We start from the raw sequence: 21,704 nt of genomic DNA, 5'->3' as shown, positions 1-21,704 counted from the left end.
TACTCTCCAAAACAAACAGCTATACATACTCCCATACTCCCTAATATTCAAACTAATATCACTTTTGATCCCACCTATCTATTACCTAAATACCATAGATTCTCCCACATTAAATACAATAAATCCACTGTAAAGAAAGTAAAATATCTAACCAACTTTATAAATACTTCCACAATCAAACTAAGTAATCCCTCCTTAAAAGACGGTGACATCCACCCTAACCCTGGCTCTACAAATCCTGCTACCCTAATAACCCATCCTAAACTTCCTAACTCTTTCTTAATAGGACACCTAAATATCCGCAGTATTAAAAACAAAGTAGCCCATCTCCATGCCCTTCTAGATATTCACTGCTTTGATATCTTCTGCCTGAAAGAAACATGGTTAAAACCAGACAGCAAAGACAATGAAATCATTCCCCAAGGGTATAATATATTAAGACAAGACCGAATAAAAAGCAAGGGTGGGGGAGTAGCAGTTCTATTCAAAGATGGACTTCAAATCTCCACTTTACCATACAACCCACCTCAGCATAGTAAGGCAGAAGTCCTTATCACCAAATTACAAATCAACCAAAGTAAATCTTTATATGTCATCTGTATCTACCTACCCCCCGGTAATAATATCAATGCTATAGAGGATATTCTAAGCTGGGTGTCCTCAACCTACCCCCAAGAAATAATAATACTTGGTGATTTTAATACTGACTGGAAAGTTGTTAATGCTGACAATCCTACCTCCCACATCAACCTTCACGGCTTCAGTCAAACTATTACTTCCACAACTAGAATCAATAAACCAAATAAGAAAGAGAGCACCTTAGACTGGATACTTATAAATAAACAGAAACAAGCATACAAGGTAGGAACCCTGCCAGACGATGTAAGCGATCATTCTTTGACCTACATCCTAAGGCAAAAAAATGATATCTCTAACCCCCCTACATATAGGATTGCACATACCAACAAACACTTTAACCCAGTACTATTCCAAAATGAACTTAGAATCTGTGACTGGAACCCTTTAAAAACCCTACCACTTGAAGAAGCTGTTAAATACCTAAACTCTAAATTCTTATCAATCCTCGATAAGCATGCACCCAAACGGTTCATTAGAATGAAGTCCAAGCCTGCCCCCTGGCTTTCTAAAGAAACCAGACAAAAAATTTTACGTAGGAACAAGTCCTGGGCTAAATGGAGAGCTAACAAAAATATCTCAGATGAACAAACTTTTAAGCATTTAAGAAATATTACAAAAAAGGCAATACTTACAGACAAAAAGAACTACTACTGTAAATTACAGCAAAATCACCAAAACAATCCCCAAAAGTTCTGGTCTAGTATAAATAATCTCCTGTACCCAAGCCACTCTCGCACACCTTCCCCATCTCAGGCCGAACAAAATACCCCCCACCAAACTGCCAATACCTTCACAGAGACCATACAATCACTAGCCAGTCAACTAGTCCCTGACAACTCAAGCCTCCCCACCACTATACCTGGCACTCTACCAACATTCCATCTGCAACCCATCTCTACAATTCTCATCTATAAGTTCATCCAAAAACTTAAACCTTGTACTCCTTCTGCTGACCAACTTCTATCTGAATACCTGCAAAAAGCAGCCAAAGAAATTTCTTATCCCATATCTATCCTCATAAATAGAACCATTAAAGAAGGAATTGTTCCAGACATCTGGAAAATCTCCCATATTATCCCCCTACACAAAGGGGGTACCTCCACTGATTATTCCAACTACCGGCCAATAGCTCTATTATCACCCTTAGCAAAAATTATGGAAAAATGCATTCACCAACAACTATTAAACCATTTATCTCAACATAACATCATAGCAAACTGTCAGCATGGCTTTAGGCCATCCCACAGCACCACAACTGCCCTACTATCCTTTACAGAAGCCATCAATAGAAATCATAATAAAAATAACCTCTCTTCAGCACTCTTTACTGACCTCTCAAAAGTGTTTGACATGGTAAACCATGCCCTTCTTATCAACATTCTTGAATCCCTTTCCCTTGACTGTCTGGCAGTTAAATGGTTCAAGTCCTATGCTACCAATAGGCAACAGGCAGTTCTCTGGGAAAATAATATATCATCCCTCCTGCCAGTCACACTTGGAGTCCCTCAGGGCTCTATCCTAGGTCCACTTCTCTTCTCACTGTTTATCAACAACCTCCATGTAGCCATTCCACAAGCCACCTGCATTCAATACGCAGATGATTCGACACTAGTATGCTCAGCAAACTCCTCTACTGATCTACTTTCACTTACTCAGAATGTTTTCAACATAGTTGAAACATGGTTCACAAAACGCTGCCTCCTGCTCAATGCTAAAAAAACAAACTCCTTCTCTTCACACCCACCAGTAAATCCTCCCCCATAGATTTCCCCGTCATCTCCAATAATGGCACAATTATATTCCCTGATTCTACCACTAAATTGCTACGTATTACTATTGACAATAACCTTACATTTGACAGCCATATAAATAACACCATAAAAACTGTCAAGAGAAAAATAGGCTGCTTATATAGAATTATGCCTTTCCTAACACCAATAGCCAGAACTAAGATTGCACACTCCCATTTAATTTCAACTCTTCTGTATGCCTGACCAATATACACTAATCTAAAGAAAAATAATCTCATCAAACTAGCTAATTCCTATAATAACATAGCCAGATTTGCCACCCGCAATCCTTTTAGAACTCACCACTGCCTGATTCTAATGCAGCTAGGCTGGCTTGAATTTCAAAACCAATTGAAACTCTCCCAACTCACCATTGCCCACAAGATATTATATAAACCTAACAGCACTCCTATACTCTCCAATCTCATAATCCCCTATAAAAATCTAAATTCTCTTTGCTCTTCCAGCAAACTTCTTGCTAGCATAAGCAAGTCTTACAATATGGCTGGAGATTCTCTGTTTTCCAACTCTGTGGGAAAAAACTGGAACCTACTGCCTAATGAACTAACTTTAATTTCTTCACTGCCTCTCTTTAAACAAAACCTCAAAAGACACCTCAAAACACACTGGTTATGCCCCTGCAGCAACCCTGACTAATCTTCTCCTTCACTATAGCTATTTCTCCTTTTGAACCTCTACTTATTTCACTTTCATTGAAGTAGGACTGTTATTGCTTAATAGAATACAACATGCTGGCATAATCTATCCTGCTTGATGTTCTGCAAGTCTCTATCCTGTTTGATATACTGATAGTCTACATGTATCTGACTGCATATTGAATTATCCCGTACATTTTGTCACCTGACTACTGTAAATACCTACTTTACTTTATTAATACTAAGGTATTTTTTTAGTAATCTTATTACTTCCTGTCTTTTAATAATCTTCTATTGAGATCAGTTCATTTACTATGTATTAATATTGATTTTTAATTTGTAATTTTTAATTGTTATATTTAAATTTTTTGTTGCCAATGGAGCTTTTCTCCCCAGGCCTCTACTGAAAATGGAAATATATCCAGTTAGACTAGCCCGGTTAACAAATGTAAAATAAAAATAAATAAATTTCAAGGATGTCCGAAAAGGAAACATCTTCACAGGGGGACCTCGGGGACCCTTCCGATTCATCTAAGTCTGTATCTGAAGTGACAGACTCAGGGGAGTCAATGTGCTTCCTCTTGCACTTCTTATTCTGAGGGGGCTCCTCTGAGTGATTAGGGGAGGCCCTGGAAGAAGAGGGAACACCCAATGGGGTGTCCTGGGGCATTGGTTCCCTATGCTTAGGGTCTGGAGGAGGAGCAGACGTTGGCACAGACACTATGGGGGACGGAGCCGATGGAGCTAGTAGTGGAGCTGTTTCGGGGGACAGCACACTCCGCATGACCTCGAAGGCGTCTCAACCGTGAGGAAGAGAAAGCTCCGGTTCTGAAGAAATAGGAATCTTTCTCCGAGCTGAGGGCGATGGCGCCGAGGCCGATGTTGGAGCCAAGCTCACCTGCGCCGAAGCTCCGAGGGGGAGAACGGGGTCGGACAAGGGTCAGATGCCACGCCCCCCCTCAGAACTGATGTGAGAGCCCTGGCATCCACATTCCTTGATAGAAGGAACAATTGAGGAAATCGGAGCTGAAGGAGCCGAAGGAGAGATGGTGATCAGAGCCAACGGTTCCACTACCCGCACACCAACGACCTCCGGCTCCGAACTCAATGGAGTCAGAGCAGGAATTGAAAAAGAGGTGGTTGGAGCCTATACCTGTTGAGGTGGGATGGATAGTAATTTAGTTAGTACCTGTGACTTAAGCAACCTACTTACTACTCTCTCCACATCATGATCCGAAAGCCTAGAGGATCGAGAGGAGTGTGAAGAATGGTGGCTACCTTCACTTTGTAATAATGGTGACTGAGGCACCGAGTGGATGGACTCTAAAGAAGGGGACCTCAGTCTCTTATGGCTCCGTGATGGCTCCAAAACATCTGATGGAGCCGAAGGAGGAGTTGTCTTGTTGGTGCCAGCCGGAACTGACATACTCGGTTGTTCCAATACAGGAGTCAGCTCCGAAGGTTGAGCTGACGGTTTGACAGATTTAGGGGATTTCACTGGGTGAAAACTCTTTGCCGGTGAATACTGAGGCTTCAATAAACCCCGAAGGATTAATTTGTTTTTGCGCTCCTGCAGGACCCTTGGACTAAAGGCGTGGCAAATAGAACAAGAGTCCTGCAGGTGAACAGCGCCCAAACAATAACCGCAACTAGTGTGCCCATCTGGCAGAGACATTTTCTGACAGCATGAGTCACACTTTTTGAAGCCAGAAACTTTTGTGTCCATGGATATAACTCTAACACTACACACAATCCAAGTACCACAATACAGACAGACAAAAAATCTCTACACTACTAAACGAACACAACAGTTTTTTTTTTTTTTTTTTATATATACAGTAAAAAGGAAGGGAAGAAGAGCCTCTAAGTTAAATGGCTGTCCTAAGGGAGGGGAGGAGGGGAGAACTCTCTAATTTAAACAAGTTCTTAAGAAAAAAAGGGAATGGAGAAAGAAGCGACATCCACAAACAACACCCACACAGAATAAAACTATAAGGGGAAGTATTCACTAGTTTTACGAAGTTTAAATAAATATAATTATATAAATATACAAAAGTATACAAGCCTGAGCCAGAAATGACACACCTCGTAGCTGAAGTGGCAAACGAGATCTGGGTAGCTTTTGCTAGGCATCATGGGACAAGGGGTAACTTCGAGCCAGTAAACAGCTCTAGAGCTATTGAAGATGGCTGAGTCAGAGACGATGATTGGCTCCGATCCCAAACAGCAAGAACAAAGGCAAGATAGACAACTTAACATCTTTGGTTCCAAAGAGTGTATTGGAACAAAGTCTTCAGCACCTAGCATTTCAGTGCAGGAACATTTGGAATCTTTGACACCAAATTTAGTGGTGCAGACATTGCCTTCATTGCCCACTACTTTCACACTGAGTAAGCAATTTGAGGAGCCATCCTCTATGAGTCTTCCAAGAAATTCATATTCACCCTCTCTTGACCCATTTGCAGGAAGGCTGCCTTCGACTTTTCTGGAAAGGCCAAAATTACCCTCCACCCTTTCTATCTGTTCCACAAAGAGCTTAACTGAGCATGATGTGGAGAGGCTGCTGAATAAGATACTTTGGGTGAAAGGGTTGTTTGGTACCTCTTTGGCTTCATCCCCTTTGGGTATGGGAGCCGAACCTTCCGTTACCCCTCTGGTCCTCCTCTCTGACTTTATCTGAAGCTTTAGAGTTCTCAGCTCCAAGCTGCCTGGCACTGACTGCATCTGTTCCAGAGATATCCCTATCTTCAGAACCATTTCTTGGTTGGAGGTCTTGGGTCCAATTGGGTTTGGAGACCTCAAGGAGCTGAGTCTGTTTTGCTGGCTCTTGGGTAGGGGATATGAGTCGACTCCTGTTTTAGCTGTCTCTGCATCTTGGAGCATCAGCATGGATCAACTCAGATCCACCTTTGGTCTTCGAATCTGTCTCTTTGGAGCGGAGGAGTGACCATAGTTCTGAGGCAGTCTTTCTCGGTTCTGGGCTCCCTTCCCTCCTCAGGGTGTCCAGCTTTTGAGGCAATGGAGAGATCCACCTTTGGTCTTCGAATCTGTCTCTTTGGAGCAGGGGAGTGACCATGGTTCTGAGGCAGTCTTTCTCGGTTCCGGGCTCTCTTCCCTCCTCAGGGTGTCCAGCTTTCGAGGCAATGGAGAGAGCCCTGACTGCCACAGTCAGACAGTCGACCCCTTCCACTTTGGAGCTAATGTTCCTTTCCTCCTCAAGCTCAGATAGTCAACCTGCATTCCCACTGGGTCAATGAGTGCCAAGGCCACAGGAGTCCAGATAACAGTTCTCTTCTCTTGTTATACCTCCCCAAATCACCCCACTGAGGAGGTTCCAAAGAAAAGAAAGTGCAGGAGGAAGCACTTGGATTCCCCAGAGGAATCAATCACAGAAGATACCATCTTCGATGAAGGGGAGGGATCCCCAAGGTCATCCCCTGATGATGTCTCCTCTGGAGACATCCTGGAAATATTGAAACAGAGGGGTGGCTGGAAGTTCCAAAATCCCTCTTCTAAGGAGTCAGTGTACCTGCAGGCCTTCTGCACTCAACCGTCTACCTCTTGGGTGACTCCAACCACTGATGAGCTAATTCAGTTGATCTGTCAGTTGTTGTGGAAGGCCCCTGCTGCTATTGAACCTATCCCCAGGAGACTAGAAAAACATCTGTCTGCCCTTGATGACAAACAGTTCTGGGCCAAAGGGTTAGTTTTTGATGACATGGTCGTGGCAGCAGCCACAAAGAAGAAACTGACTGAAGAGAGTTCCTCTATCCATTCACCCAACAGAGAGCCTCAGGCCATGGATTTGTTTTGGGAAGCAGATCTATGCATCTTCGACCTTTGCCTTAAGGTCTCTAAATTTCTTGGCACTTTTTATCAGACTCCAAAGGGATCTGGTCAAGGAGTTATCATATACCCTTGCAGGACCCATTCTGAGGATGGACAAGAAAAGATGGCTTCCCTGTTGGCTACCCTGTAGTCTTTGTCAAATTTGTCCATGAGGCTCATCGCTCATGCAGAGAAAGGGACAGCCAGAGTGTTGAGTTCAGGCATTGCCATTCGGAGACATGCCTGGATGCACCTATGTGACTTTGCGAAGGCATTTTAGTCTTCATTCGGCAATGCACCCTTTGATGGCTCATCCCTATTTGGCCTAAAAGTTAGACAAACTTTATCCAGGTGTGAGAAAGATGAAAGACCCTTTCTGCTGTGGACATACATTTTTACACCCCGAATGATCCTTTTCCAGGAATCAGAAAGGTGCTGTTTCAAAAAGTCCCACAGGCCTTTTCGTGACACACGAGGAGGTAGTTTCCCCAGGGGCAGAGGTGGGAGCTTTAATGAAAGACACTGCCCACTTGGCAGAGGTGACCCACAAAACCAGGGTCTCAGGGATTGTTTCTCTGGTAAACCCTACCAGAACCCCTGAAAGGAGGACCAATTGTCTTCCTTTGGAGACAGTCAGGGGACGCTTATCTGTGCACCAAAATGCCTGGCTACAAATAAAATTGGATGCTTGGGTGCAGTGGATTATATCCAGAGGCTATATACAATTCCCTTTTCCCTTCCTCCTCCTGTATGCAAGAAAATCCCTGATGTTCCACCCAGTCAGGGGGAAAAAACAGTTCTAGAAATCCAAAAACTGATAGAAAAAAAGAGTCATCCAAGGAGTCCCACCAGAGCAGAGTGAGGCCGGAATTTACTTGAGATTCTTTTTAGTGCTAAAAAAGACAGGGTCTGGAGACCAGTTTTGGATCTAAGTGTACTGAGCAAATCAGTTCATCAAATCAAATTCTGGATGGTCATGGTACAGTCCATTCTTCGATTTTTGGAAAAAGACAATTGGATGTGCTTTATAGATCTTCAGGATGCATATTACTATATAAAATCGGACAAATGATCTAGAAGCTTCTTCCGCTTCCAGCTGGGAGCCAGTCAGTTTCAATTCAGAGTTCTGCCCTTTGGTCTTACCACAGCCCCTAGGTTGTTCTCCAAATATATGGCAGTAGTAGCAGCTCACTTGAGACTGCAGGAATTCTGAGTGCTTCCGTATCTAGACAACTGGCTCATTACCACTCCGACCAGGCATCAGTTGATAGAAGCAAGAGACCAGGTACTTCACATTTGCTCTTATCTGGGGATACTTGTAAATCAGGAAAAGTCAAAATTAACCCCAGTTCAGATTTTAGAGCTCATAGGAGCTATTCTAAATACTTGAACTTCCATAGCTTCTCTTCCCCCAGTGAGATTACAGAAAATCTGAGTTCAGGTACAGAAAGTAATCAGGAGCAGAAAGGTAACCACTCATCTAGTCCTTCAAGCACTAAGCTCCATGGCTGCAGCTATAACTCTAGTTCCCTTGGCAATATATCACATGAAAATACTACAAAGGTTGCTAGTGTCTCAATGGTCAATGTTACACCAGCCCATGTCAGACCTAATTTTGATCACCAATCTTTGCAGAAAAGAATTAGCTACATTCCAAAGACATTCTTCTAGGTCTCCCCTTTGTCTCATCACAAGCTCAGGCCATAGTGACCAAGGATGCCTCCCAGATGGGGTGGGGGAGCATTATCTGGGAAAAACTGTCCAAGGCACATGGTCCCTCACAGAGGCCAATGTACGTATCAATGTCCTGGAGATAAGGGCAGTGCTTTTACCATTGCAAGCCTTTCAGACTGCTCTTATTACAGGAACAATTGCAAATCAAATAGACAATATTTCAGTGGTTTGGTACATCAACAAACAGGGAGAAACCAAATCCTATTCCCTTTGTCAAGAAGGTCTTAAAGTGTGGCAGTAGACAATGTCTTCCAACCTCTTTCTGATAACAATGCACATTCTGGAGACTTCCAATGTGATAGCAGACAAATTAAACAGGTGTATTCTCTTGCCTCACAAATGGTCTCTCAGTCTAAAGGTGACAGAAAAGATTTTCCATCAATGGGGCCAGCCTTACTGCAACCTATTTGCCTCTACCCAAAACAACAAGAGCAGCAACAACTTTGCCCTGATCCCCCTCTGGGGAGTTACTGAGAGATGCACTTCTCCACATTTGACCCTCAGGGCTGCTGTATGCTTTTCCCCCAATTTCTTTAATCCCAAAATTCCTACAGAAAGTGATCAGGCTAAAGAGCAAAGTAATCCTTATTACACCTTATTGGCCTTGGCAGATATGGTTCTCCTTTCTTTGGCCTTATCTGATTCAACAACCTTGGATTCTGGACCCAGCTCCAGACCTTCTATCCCATCCAGAGGGATTAATCCACCCAAATATTGTGAATCTCAAGTTGACAGTGTGGTTTCTCCAGTTCCGTTAATAGCCAGGCTTCTTCACTTTCTTCCCTGGTATGTCATATTCGCTTAGCCTCTCATAAGCCAGCTACCCATAAACTCTATACTAGTAAATGGAGGAGGTTTATCTTTTGGGCTCATGATAAAAATATTGATCCTTTTTCAATGCCCACTGATAAAATCCTAGAATTTTTAGCTTCACTTTTTAAAGCAGGTGCTTCCCAGTCTACCATAAAAATTCAATTAGCTGCTATTTCTAATTTCCATAATAGTTTTGAATAATCCTGTTTAGCTTCTCATAAACCTTGCAAAGCCTTCTTGAAAGGAATAGTCTTGCTAAAACCCCCTTACAGAGATCCTACCCCACCTTGGGATCTCAACTTTGTGCTGTAAGCCATTGTTCAACCTCCCTTTGAACCATCAGGTGACTGTAATCTGAAGATGTGACATTGTTAATCTTCATTCATTCCTTACTGATGGGTTATTGGTTCTGTCCTTGGAATGAGGCTGGCCAATATCAAGCTCGCTTCAGCCAAAAACTCTCGAGCCAAGATCCTACCCAGAATGCTCTGCTCCCTGTTACCTCAGATCTCGTTTGCCGCATTGCTGTACAGCTGTGTCAAGCCACTCTCTCAGCTACGTGTCTAATTTTTTGAAAGTTTTATACATTGTTCTTACTTTAAATATTCTCAGTAGTTTATACTAATATTTTCCTACCCTATACTATACTTTAGACTCTCTACCTTTAGACTTTTCCCTTTATTACCCTCTTTTCTTACCTTGTGGTAATTCTTCATTACCATCATTGGTAATCCTTCCTTTCTCTTCTTACCCTTTTTTGGGTAGCCTTTCTTTTTCCTTTTGGTGCTGTTCTCCACATCATGTCAGATAAGAAAAGTAGCATTGGTTTCAAGCAGTGTAAGGATTGCGGCTGTAAGTTACTGCTTTCCTATGGCCATGACTTATGTGTCTACTGTCTGAATGTCTCCCACCTTACATTGGATCCCCCATGTGGGATTTGTAACAAATATCTCTACCAGGACTCTCAACAAGAGGAAGAATAAGTTAATTTTGAAAGGTCTTCTCAAGTCTCCTTTCTCTGAGGCTATTTCTGGGTCAGGGGGCTCACGCCCTCCTGTTAAACCCTGTAAGAGGTGTTCTTCCTCTTCTTCATTGAAGTCGCTCCCCTGTTCCCCCTCTGGAGATCGTAGGGAGTCAACTCATAAGAAGGTGAAATTGATTACTACTTCGGCGCTGCCTCCTGTGACCCTGTCGGCTCCAGGCTTGGCACCACTCCAAATTATGCTGGCTCTAGCCATGTCTTCCTTATCAATACTGGCACCAGAGTTCCCAGTGCAGACAACTACAGTTCTGACAGTTTTGTCGCAACCCTTACTGGCACCATCCATATGCTTCAGTCCCCTTCAGCACCGTTGGTTCAATCACCTTTGGCTCTGAGTATGATTCTTCTGTACTCCACAGCGCAGACATTTTTGCCACCACGTGCTTCAGTGCAGTCCTTCTCGGCACCATCCTTCTTACTGATGCAGACACTTTCCACTATGGCACAGTACTCTTTGGGGCAGACTTTTGCCTTTATGGCACTGACTACTGTGGCGCTGATGTCATCGGCGCAGACTACTTCCACACCATTTTCTTCAGTGCAGACATCCTCGGTTCATGGCTCTGCACCTATTGAATTAGCAAGGACCAAATATTTTCCTTCACTGGATCCATTTGCTGGCAGTCAATATAGTTCTTTTCTAGAAAGGCCAGAATTGTCATCAGCTTTTTCCATGAGGTCAACCAAGAGTCTTTCTGAACAAGATGTGTTGTGGCTTGTTGACCAGTTGCTTGTGGCCAGAGGTTTTTCTCAACCATCGAAGTCCACGTTCCCTCATTCAGGTGAATGTATATCTCCTCAAACCCCAATGTACACTCCTTCTTTGACTTCTACTCAAGTTTCGAAGCCTATTACTTTGACAGCAGCTTCCCATCCTCTCCTCCGACTCCAATAGTGGATCTCACTTTGGAACCAGAGTCATCTTTGTGGCCCTCGGTGCACTGGGCATTGGTCTCTTCTCAGGCCAGTGGCTGTGCCGTGGGGGAGGGCATTCCTGGCTCCATGTCAATTTTTTCTATGGCACCCTCCAGGGATACTCTCTCTCTCACAGTTTACGGTCCTCTTGAGACTCCTGGTCTGGGGGGGGGGGGTGGGCTCATCGGGGTGGGGTGTGACCCCGGTTCTGAGGTTGTTGTGCTCGGTTTTGGGCTCCCATCCCTCTTTGGGTGGGACAGCCTTCCAGGCCATGGAGAGGGCACTTGCCTCTGCTGGCAAATCCCACATGTCGAAGTCCTCTCTCCCCTCTGTGCCGCAACTGTCACAAGCCTCAACCACCGGACACCAGGCACAAGAGCCTCAGGTTTTTCCTCCTCAGGAGACCCCTCTTTGTAGTCTTGCGTAGAACCTCCCACTGGGGAAGTACCCTGCAAAACATCATGCAAGAGGAAGCACATGGACTCCACTGAGGATTCATTGACTGTAGATATGGATTTTGATGATGGGGAAGGGTACCCATGGTCACCCTCTGCTGAGGTGTCCTTTGGTGACATCCTCAAGATCCTTAGACAGAGGGGTGACTGGAAGTCCTCTAATCCTTCCTCTGAAGAATCTGTATTCCTGCAGGCTTTTTGTGCCTGGCCCCCTACCTCCTGGGTTACCCCGCCTGCCAATGAGCTTGTCCAGCTCATTGTTCAGCATGCATGGAAGGCTCCTGACACCCTGGAAGTGATAGCAAGGAGACCAGATAAAATATTATCTCCCCCAGCTGAGCACTCACATTGGTCACGAGGTCTTCCAGTAGATGCTATGGTGGTGGCGGCAGCAACTAAGAAGGATTTGGCAGAAGAGAGACAAACTGTCCATCCTCCCAACAAGGAGTCCCAGGTGATTGCCATATTAGGAAAGCATGTGTTTGCTTCATCGACCTTCGCCGTAAGGTCTTTGAACTATTTGGCACATTTTATCAGGCTTCAGAGGGATGTTATCAACCAGCTCTCTGAAACCTTGGCAGGAGCTGTTTCTGATGAGGTCTGTGACAACGTGGCTTCTGAGATAGCCACCCTAGGGTCCATTTCCAACTCTTCCATGCATCTTATTTCTCACTCAACAGAAGGGGCGGCTACAGCAGCAGGTGCTGGTATAGTCGCCAGATGACATGCCTGGATGCACCTTTACGACGTTGTGGATTCCTTTAAAGCTTCCTACATGAATGTCCCCATAGTGCCTGCTTTTTTGTTTGGCCCTAAAGTGAAAGATATGCTGGCAAGGTGCAAACAAGATGGCAAGACCCTATCTGCTGTTGGTGTCAGATACTCCACTCCGCAGCGATTCTACTCCAGAAATCAGAGGAGCGGGAAGATGTGGCACAGGAAATCACAGGGCTCTTTCCAGGATGCACATGCCGAGTTCTACCCTAGAGGCAGAGGGGGAAACTCCAATGGAAGACGCATCTTTCAAGGCAGAGGAGGTTCGCAAAATTGGGGTTCCAGAGATTCCTTCTCTGACTAACCCTATCAGCGCTCCTGAAACTTTGCCCAACTGCTCACCTCTGGAAGTGGGTCGGGGGTCATTTTTTCCTTGTACCCCGCTGCCTGGCAAAATATAGCCACTGACTCTTGGGTATAATGGATAATATCCAGAGGCTATTGCATCCCCTTCCATCTTTGTCCAATCTTATCCAGAGTTTTACCTGACATTCTACCCAGTCAAATGGACGCAGCAGCACATGAAATCCAAAAGCTGCTACAAAAAAGAGTCATCCAGACAGCCCTCCCCCAGACCAGATAGGATCCAGTTTTTACTCAAGGCTCTTTTTAGTGCCAAAAAAGACAGGGGACTACAGACCAATTCTGAATCTCAGTACACAGAACAAATTTGTAAAAACAAAGAAATTCTGGATGGTCATGTTTCAGTCTATTTTTCCTCTTCTGGAAGAAGACAATTGGATGTGCTCTGTAGATCTTCAAGGTGCGTATTACCACATAAAAATGGACAAATGCTCAAGAAGATACCTCCACTTCTGCATAGGAGGCTGTCACTACCAATTTCGAGTTCTGCTCTTCGGTCTCTCTACAGCCTCCAGAGTGTTCACAAAATACATGGCAGTGGTTATCGCTCACTTGTGACTTCAAGGTTTCCAGGCGTTTCCATATCTAGATGACTGGCTCCTCACTGCCCCCACCAAGCATCTACTGGAAGAAGCCCTGCAGTATACTCTCTTAACAGCTCAAAGCCTGAGAATCACTATAAACAGGTAGAAATCCAACACAACCTCAACTCAGTCTTTGGAATTTATAGGGGGACTGTTGGACACGAGAAATTGCACAGCATCCCTTCCGGAACACAGGCTTCAGAGAATAAGGCAAAAAGTTCAACTGCTGCTCTGTCACCACAAATTTCCCACTCAATCTATACTCCAACTATTGAGGTCAATGGCATCCTCGATTACCATTGTTGCTGTAGCCAGATTCCACATGAGGCTCCTTCAGTGGCTACTTCTCACTCAGTGGTACCCTCTACAACATCCTTTGTCCTTTTAGATAAGTGTAACTCAGAGATGCAAGCAAGATTTACTCTGGTGGACGTCTCGAAATCCCCAACAATGGTCTCGCCTCTTCAACCCCCATCAACTGATAGTCACGGTTAAGATGGATGCCTCCCTGATGGGGTGGGGGGGCTATGTCAGGGAAACTCGGTCCAAGGCACCTGGTCTGAGACAGAGGCCCTTTTGCTTATCAGTGTCCTGGAACTGAGGGCGGTGCTTTTAGCGTTGCAAACATTTCATTCCATCCTTCCATCAGGACCTATTGCGATCCAATCAGACAACATGTCAGTGGTCTGGTACATTAACAAACAAGGGGGCACCAGATCTTACCCATTATGCCAAGAGGCTTTGAGAATATGGCAATGGGTGATAGCTTACAACCACTTTCTAACTGCAATGCACATTCCTGGGAGCTCCAACGTGATAGCAGGCAAATTGAGCAGGTGCATTCTACAACCTCACGAGTGGTCCCTCAATCCTTTGATAACAGCAAAAATCTTCAACCGCTGGGGCCAGCCTTGCTGCAACCTTTTTGCCTCCCCAACCATCTACAAGTGCAGCAACTATTTTTGCCCTAGTCCACCCTCGGGGACAGTCACAGAGGGACGTTTCCAAGCCATAGTTTTAAATGGGTCCACGAAAGAAGAACTAAACAGTGGATCACCAATGACCACATCACTGAGACGACATCGCCGACAGCAGACATCCCCAACAGCAGTAAGTCAAGGTATTACGGAACGGAACACATTTCCGTTCCTGTAATACACACAAAAAGCACATTAAAATGTGTATAGGAGGGGGACAAGCCCCCCTGCACCCCCCATGGGGGGCTGCACCCCCCCCACTTAAATATACCACCTCCGAGATCACACTACAGTGAAGGAATGGGACTAACTCCCATTCTGCACTACTCACCATTGTTGGGGATGTCTGCTGTCGGTGATGTCGTCTCAGCGATGTAGTCGTTGGTGATCCAGCATTTCATTCTTCTGTTGTGGACCCTTTTAAATATATGGCTATAGATACTATTAATTTAGGACCAAGAGGGGGCCCTATTAGCCTGTTGTTAGAGAAAAATTAACTTTTATGGCAGTTGAGACTTAATGCATTCAGATAGCCAGGGTTAAATGATGTCTGTTCCATTTCTTGTCTCTTAAAGCTGAAAGCATTGGGTGGATGAGATTTTATTTTATTTTATTTCATTTTACTTATAAGTCAATTTTTGCTTAACATGATTAGTTTGTGCAATGTCATTGAACTAGAAAAAGTTTGTAATATTGGTATAAGTTTAACATTTGAAATAGTTGACTCATTTTCAAGTGTATGTTCTTAATGTCTTAGTGAGTGGGTTAATTGTTGTGGAATTGGTGAACTTTGATTGGATTACTCTTGCATAAAACAGTGAGCTTTTAATTGTGTTTTTATCTGATGAAGTTCATGATTAATAGACAAAAACATTACTCTTGATTTTACATTCCTTTTTGATGTTGTGCTTGGCTTCCAGAGAGGTTTTCCTAGTCTTTTGTTGTTTTACATTCTACTTTTTCTGTTGAAACACTGTAAAAGGTTTTGTTGGCACCGTCTCTCTTCTATTTCTTCTTCTTCTTTCGGCTTTTCCCAGTTAGGGGTCACCACAGCAGATCACATGTCCGCTCATGATTGGCAGTGGAGTTTTACGGTGTTGAGTTGCCAGCCCGGCACCCAACCTTCCAAAGGAGGCACACACACACACACACACACACACACACACACACACACACACACACACACACACACACACACACACACTCACACCTAGGGCCAATTTTGAGTGTCCAATCCACCTACACCTGTCTTTGGGAGGAAACCGGAGCACCCAGAGGAAACCCACGCGACCACAGAGAGGACATGCAGACTCCGCACAGAAGGCACCCCAGCCGAGGATCAAACTGAAGAACCTCTTGCTGTGAGGCTGCAACACTAACCACTGCACCACCATTGCCCCTATATATCAAAATGTAAAGTCATTCTGACTAAACAACAGCAACAGCAGCAATCTCCTTCTATTTCACAGCTTACTTTTTGTTGGACAAACTTTTGTATTTCTTCCTTAGCACGTACTTCATCAAAAAATGATTTGGTACCTCCAGGGAAAAATATAAGATAGCTGGGTACAGCAGTTTGAATCTCATGCCTGCTTCTCAACATTCCCTGAATAATAGAATAACTTTATTCCTCTTCTGCCTGGTGTACAATGAGTAGTCATTCCCCATAAACACTCTACTTTTTCCCACTTTTAGAACTTTGTCCTTCTGCTGGTAAGATTGCATCTTTACTATTAAAGGTGCCCTTTCAATCAACAATTACCATTATGGAGTACCAGTCCAGTTCCTTATTTGTGCTTTCATAAAATTAATACTGTCTGTTCATTCCAGCTTCTCAGGTATAGCAGAGAATTTCAGCTTTTCCCTACATGCTCTGCCCTCTAATTCTATTATTTTTTGAAATATTTCTTCTTGTCCAGTCTCATATTCAACTAGCCTTTTCTTCATTTTGACCTCTGAGTTTTGCAGTTTTATCACCTTTTCTGAATATCTGTTCAAAACTTCCTCCATTTTTTCCAGCCTTTTATCGTTTGAGTTGATATACTCCATCAGTGTTTCATTTATTTTAGCCAGGTCTATGTGCAGTTGCCTTATACTTTCCTCTAGGTTACTGGGAGTCATGTCTGGAGCTTGCTTTGCTTTTTACTGAGCAGCTGCAGTACTTTTCTGAGTCAGTTTTTTTTTTATTTATTTTTTGTCGCCTTTTGTAGCTGATTTTCCTTCAGATCCTCTATATTTCTTTTTTTCCTGGCATCCAGACAGTGCACTTACTAGCCAGTTACTGAAATTTACCCAGAAACCCAGGTCCACTTGCTTTCTCTGCTAAGTTTCTGGTTTTACACTGAGAGAGCTAGAATTATGCTATTACTCATTATGCAGCCATCTTGGAAAAAAAATGAACTAGTTGATAATAAAACTAGTGAACTAATCTCATACCACACATGAATTATTACTGTCATAACTGATGATAAATTGAGATTTGATCTAAACATTCAATATTGTGTTAGGGAAAAAAAGTAAAAAATATGAGCTGCTGTACAGAATCAAACCTTTTCTAACAGACAGTGACAGAAAAGCCTTATGTTCGGCCCTTCCTACATTCTTATATGCAAACCTACAGTCTACTAAAAAAAAAACTAAGCTTTAGCAATACTATAATAAAGTAGTGAAATTTGCTATAAACGTCCCATACAGGACGCATCACTTTATTGACCTTTAGGTATTTCAACTGGATGAAACTACCCATTTACCTCTCCTAATTAGAATTCAAATTAGCACACAACATTATATACAAATAAGATAAAATGCACATCATTAAAAAAACTAATTCAGTTACACCTCCCAAACAAAATCCCTTTAAAGGTCTGACTGCATTCCATCCCAGATGAAAGTCCTTGAAACATAAATCATCTATCCATCCATCCTCAACACTTTTTCCAATTTTGCACACAGTCGGGATAAATCATATTATAGCAATATATTTTATTCTCTAAACAGGTTAGCAACTTTGTGAGATTACACAAAAAGTGAATCTTAAATGGCAGACTACAGTGGCTAACATATACCTATACAAAGTACAGTACCAACAATTTCTCACCTTAGGTGGTACCTTTTGAAATATTCTTCCAATTATAATTCACACACTTTTGCTGACATAAGATCTCCTCTTAGATATCTATATGAGACACTGTACAAATTCAGATATTTTAGTCTTTCATAATAACTTCAATTTTCACATCCATAGATGTCCTTGGCATTTTTCCACTGTACTCTTTGCAGTTTACTCATGCTTGTTTTCTTATAAGATTTCCATGTTGTTATTCCATACTCAAGTGTGGGTGTATTGTAACTAACAAACAATGACTTCATCATTTCTGATTTCCTAGACTTTATAAATCTTTTTATACAACCTATAGTTCTATAACTGTCATTAAGCCATTGGATGATATGATTAGAAAAACTCAAAGCTGGATCTACCAGTACACCCATGTCCTTAAATGAATCTACAGTTTCAATCACCGTGTGCTGTATTAAATATTCATCTTTCAATTTATGTCTCCCAAATCTCATATGCTTAGTTTTTGATACATTTATCAACATATTATTCTGCTGTGCCCAAATGGTCAATTTAGTCAAGTCCTTTTGCAGATATGCCCTATGTGTAACATATGTGATCAGTTTATTCAATTTCAAGTCATCTGCATACAGACTGTGGAGCACCTCAGATGAAAAAGATCTGAAAGATACAATCTAAAGAAGTATGAGCCTAAGACAGAGCCCTGTGGCACACCCTGATTGTAAACAAGAATTTCACCTGTCCGGCTACTGTCTTATACTTGCCATGTCCTATTTGTAAGCCATGCAGCTATCCCTCTTATCAAGAGTACATCAATACCTAGTTGTTCTAATTTATTGATCAGTGTTTTGAGCATGGCCCTATCAAATACTGAAGTTAAAACTATATAAATTACTTCAGAGCACAAATTTTCATTCATAGCTGTTATTATATTGTTATAGAACATCATGTTACAGGTGGTAAAACATCTGTTTTCAAGATATGCACGCTGATATATGATATCGTTCCAATATTTCCAGTTCATACAATAACTTATCCAGTATTATGTTTTCCATTATTTTTCCACAAGATTCAGGTAGACTTAATGGTCTGGATGACTCTGCATTTATCCTATTCCCCTTTCCCTTAAAGACAAGTGCATGTCTCCAATCTTGAGGAATCTCCCCATATTTATACGACCTAGTAAATAGTATATATAATGGTATTGTAGGTTCTTGCTGAAGTGTTCTCAAGTCATTATTACTAATTCCATTCCTTTCTGTGTTTTGTTTGGACCAGTTTTCAATATAATCTAATTTGATTTCAGTATCTGAGGTTACCTGGATGTCACTAGGATAATATATTGTCACCTTTGTGTTACCAAACTGTTTTTCATAAGATTTTGTAAATATATCTATTGTGTCTGAGAATAACTTTTAGAATCTGCACACAGTTTATCAATTTGTATGTCTTTTCCCCTTCCTCATCTTATGCATCTATAAAATGGTTTTCTATTATGCTCAATATCTTTATATAAATTTTCTTCAAAGTTTTTTTGCTCTTGTCTCACACTATGCTCAGTTTGTTTGTCCAGCTTGTTTATTTTAGTTTTCAAAGTTGTAGCGCAACCTCTTTTCCATGCTTATATTTTTTGTCTCTCACGTTAATCAAGTAGCTTGTTCTTATGGAAATATATTCTCCAGCCGTTGTATGCCTAGATCCTGATGTTAAACATTTTTTTTTACTTTTTGCATTCAAACAATTTCTCTTTGAAAACTTCTCACATTCCTTCTGCTGTTTTTCCACTGAACACATCACTCCAGTTAGTTTTACATAGTCACTTATTTGCTTCCACATAATCTGTTATTAATCTTCAGTGCATTGGTTTGATTTCAGTTTGGCAGATTTATCTAGCAACAAATTAAACCCTATAACCCCATGATCACTGCATATCAATGGTCGTAAAACTTGTATGAACTAACAGTAATTTCTTCAGGAACACAAACAATATCTAGTATGCTCTGCTCCCTGGTAGTTTTTTTTTACAATCTGAATCAATTGTTTTTCCTAAACATACATTGTAGAATAGTTTCTTTACTAATGTTGTTGAATCTATATTATTATATATATATATATATATATATATATATATATATATATATATATATATATATTTATATTTATTACTATAGTATTATTACTATTTTATTCTAATTCTTGTAGATTTAAGATCCCAGTCACTATTATTCTTCCCTCTTGTGTTTCATGCAGAAAATGTATGAATTCATCTTGGACATCAGCACTTGACTTTGGTGGTCTATACACTCCAACAATTGCTATATGTTTCAGGGCTGTCTATATTGTCACAGTTACACAGTCTATAGTACAGATCTGAAGAAGGTTGATAAACCGAAAGCGCTCATCTCTCTTTTTTGCATTACAACGCTAACTTTCAAATGGTTAGGTTGTAGCTTTTATTTTGTTTTTTGTTTTAAATCATTTTAATAAAAGTTATTTTAAAGAAGAAACAAGGAGAAGCATCTTAACAAAGATTTTTAACAGTAGTAGCCAAGGAGGAAAGCACCATTCTTTGAAAACATATTTGCAGCATCTCTTGGGTTTTCCTTAAGCATTTGCTCACTTTTCTGTCTCTACTACAGTCTATAGTATTGGTGTTATCACTGAACATGTAATAATCACAGGTCTTATAACTAACTTTAATCCCTATCATAACACCTTTACTGGATTTATTGTTAGAATGTATGTTAAAGTGAAAACATTTATACCTTGACAGAACTGGCTTTCAGTCTTTGTTCTTTGACCATGTTTCACAGACAATAGCAGCATGAATCTTGTGAGAATGTAGCAAATTTTCCAATAAAAAACTTTATTATTAATACTCCTAGCAATAACAATCATCAGATATGCAAACTATGTATTTTCAACCTGACAAATATCCTGCCTTATGTTTGTCAATTATTGCAAAATATCTACTACAATAATTCTCTTTCCTGATCTTGACAAGTGCATGACATCCTGTCTGAACATGTGTACCCCAGATTAGGCTCAGATGCTCTACACATTTCAATTTTTTTAAATGGGACTTTTTTCATGTAGGGAATCTATTCACTCATGCTAAAACGATTCTCATTTCTATATGTGATTTGTGAAAAAAAACAATCCTAACACCTGTGCAAGCTATGGTAGCTAAGAGTGCTGCAAGCTCCCTAGTAACAGTCAGAGAGTACTTGGGGATGAGATTGTTTGTTCAGACATTAATAAAAACAGATCTGTACTTTCTTATATTAAGGCATTCTAAGGCCTGACTCATAATTATCTTCTGTGAAAATGTAAGTACAGCTCCTGAATAATTGAATCTCCAATTACAAGAATATCTTTTCTGACCAGATCTGAAGAATCAACTTCTAATTTGGTATTATCTGCTCTATCAATTGTTACTAAGGAATGATCTTTGTCACCATTAGTCTTATTAATCCCATTGTTTTCATTGCTTATTACATTTCCAGGCACACACTTCTCATCCATCTTGCTTTGTACACCCACAGCTTGACCCATGTTGTCAACATCTGTCTTTCTCCACTTTTTTATATTTTTGTTCTTTAATCCTTCCACATTCAATTTTGATTTCTTCCTTTATACCTGCACATTGCCTATTTTTCCTACCTTCTCCTTTGGAAAAAAAAAATGATGCATTTTCCTGTAGACTAAAGGTTTTCTGACAGAAAAATGTCATCATTCCCTGTAATATGTGTGTTGCATAACAGAGCAGTGTCCCTTTTTCATATGTATTCTCTTTGATTCACAGGCATTTATCAGTTTCTTTTTCTTCTTTATTTGTTGTGACCTTCTTCCTTTATTTCTTTTTTATTTCCTTCTATATGCTCTGAATCCCCTGATTGCTGAATACTTGTATCCAGAATTCCAAAGTTGTCTGTGATATTATTTTGTTTCATAGGGGTTGAGCAATATTTACAGGCAATAGATTCATCCTTTTCTAAATGTGTTCTATTTGCTCTTTTCCTAACATTATTTATCTGATTAGTCCTGTCATTAATATA

The sequence above is a fragment of the Protopterus annectens genome, chromosome 3.part0 (assembly GCF_019279795.1).
Source record: "Protopterus annectens isolate FY-2018-M chromosome 3.part0, PAN1.0, whole genome shotgun sequence".
NCBI classification, from domain to species: domain Eukaryota; kingdom Metazoa; phylum Chordata; order Ceratodontiformes; family Protopteridae; genus Protopterus; species Protopterus annectens.
This window is presented reverse-complemented; position numbering follows the sequence as displayed.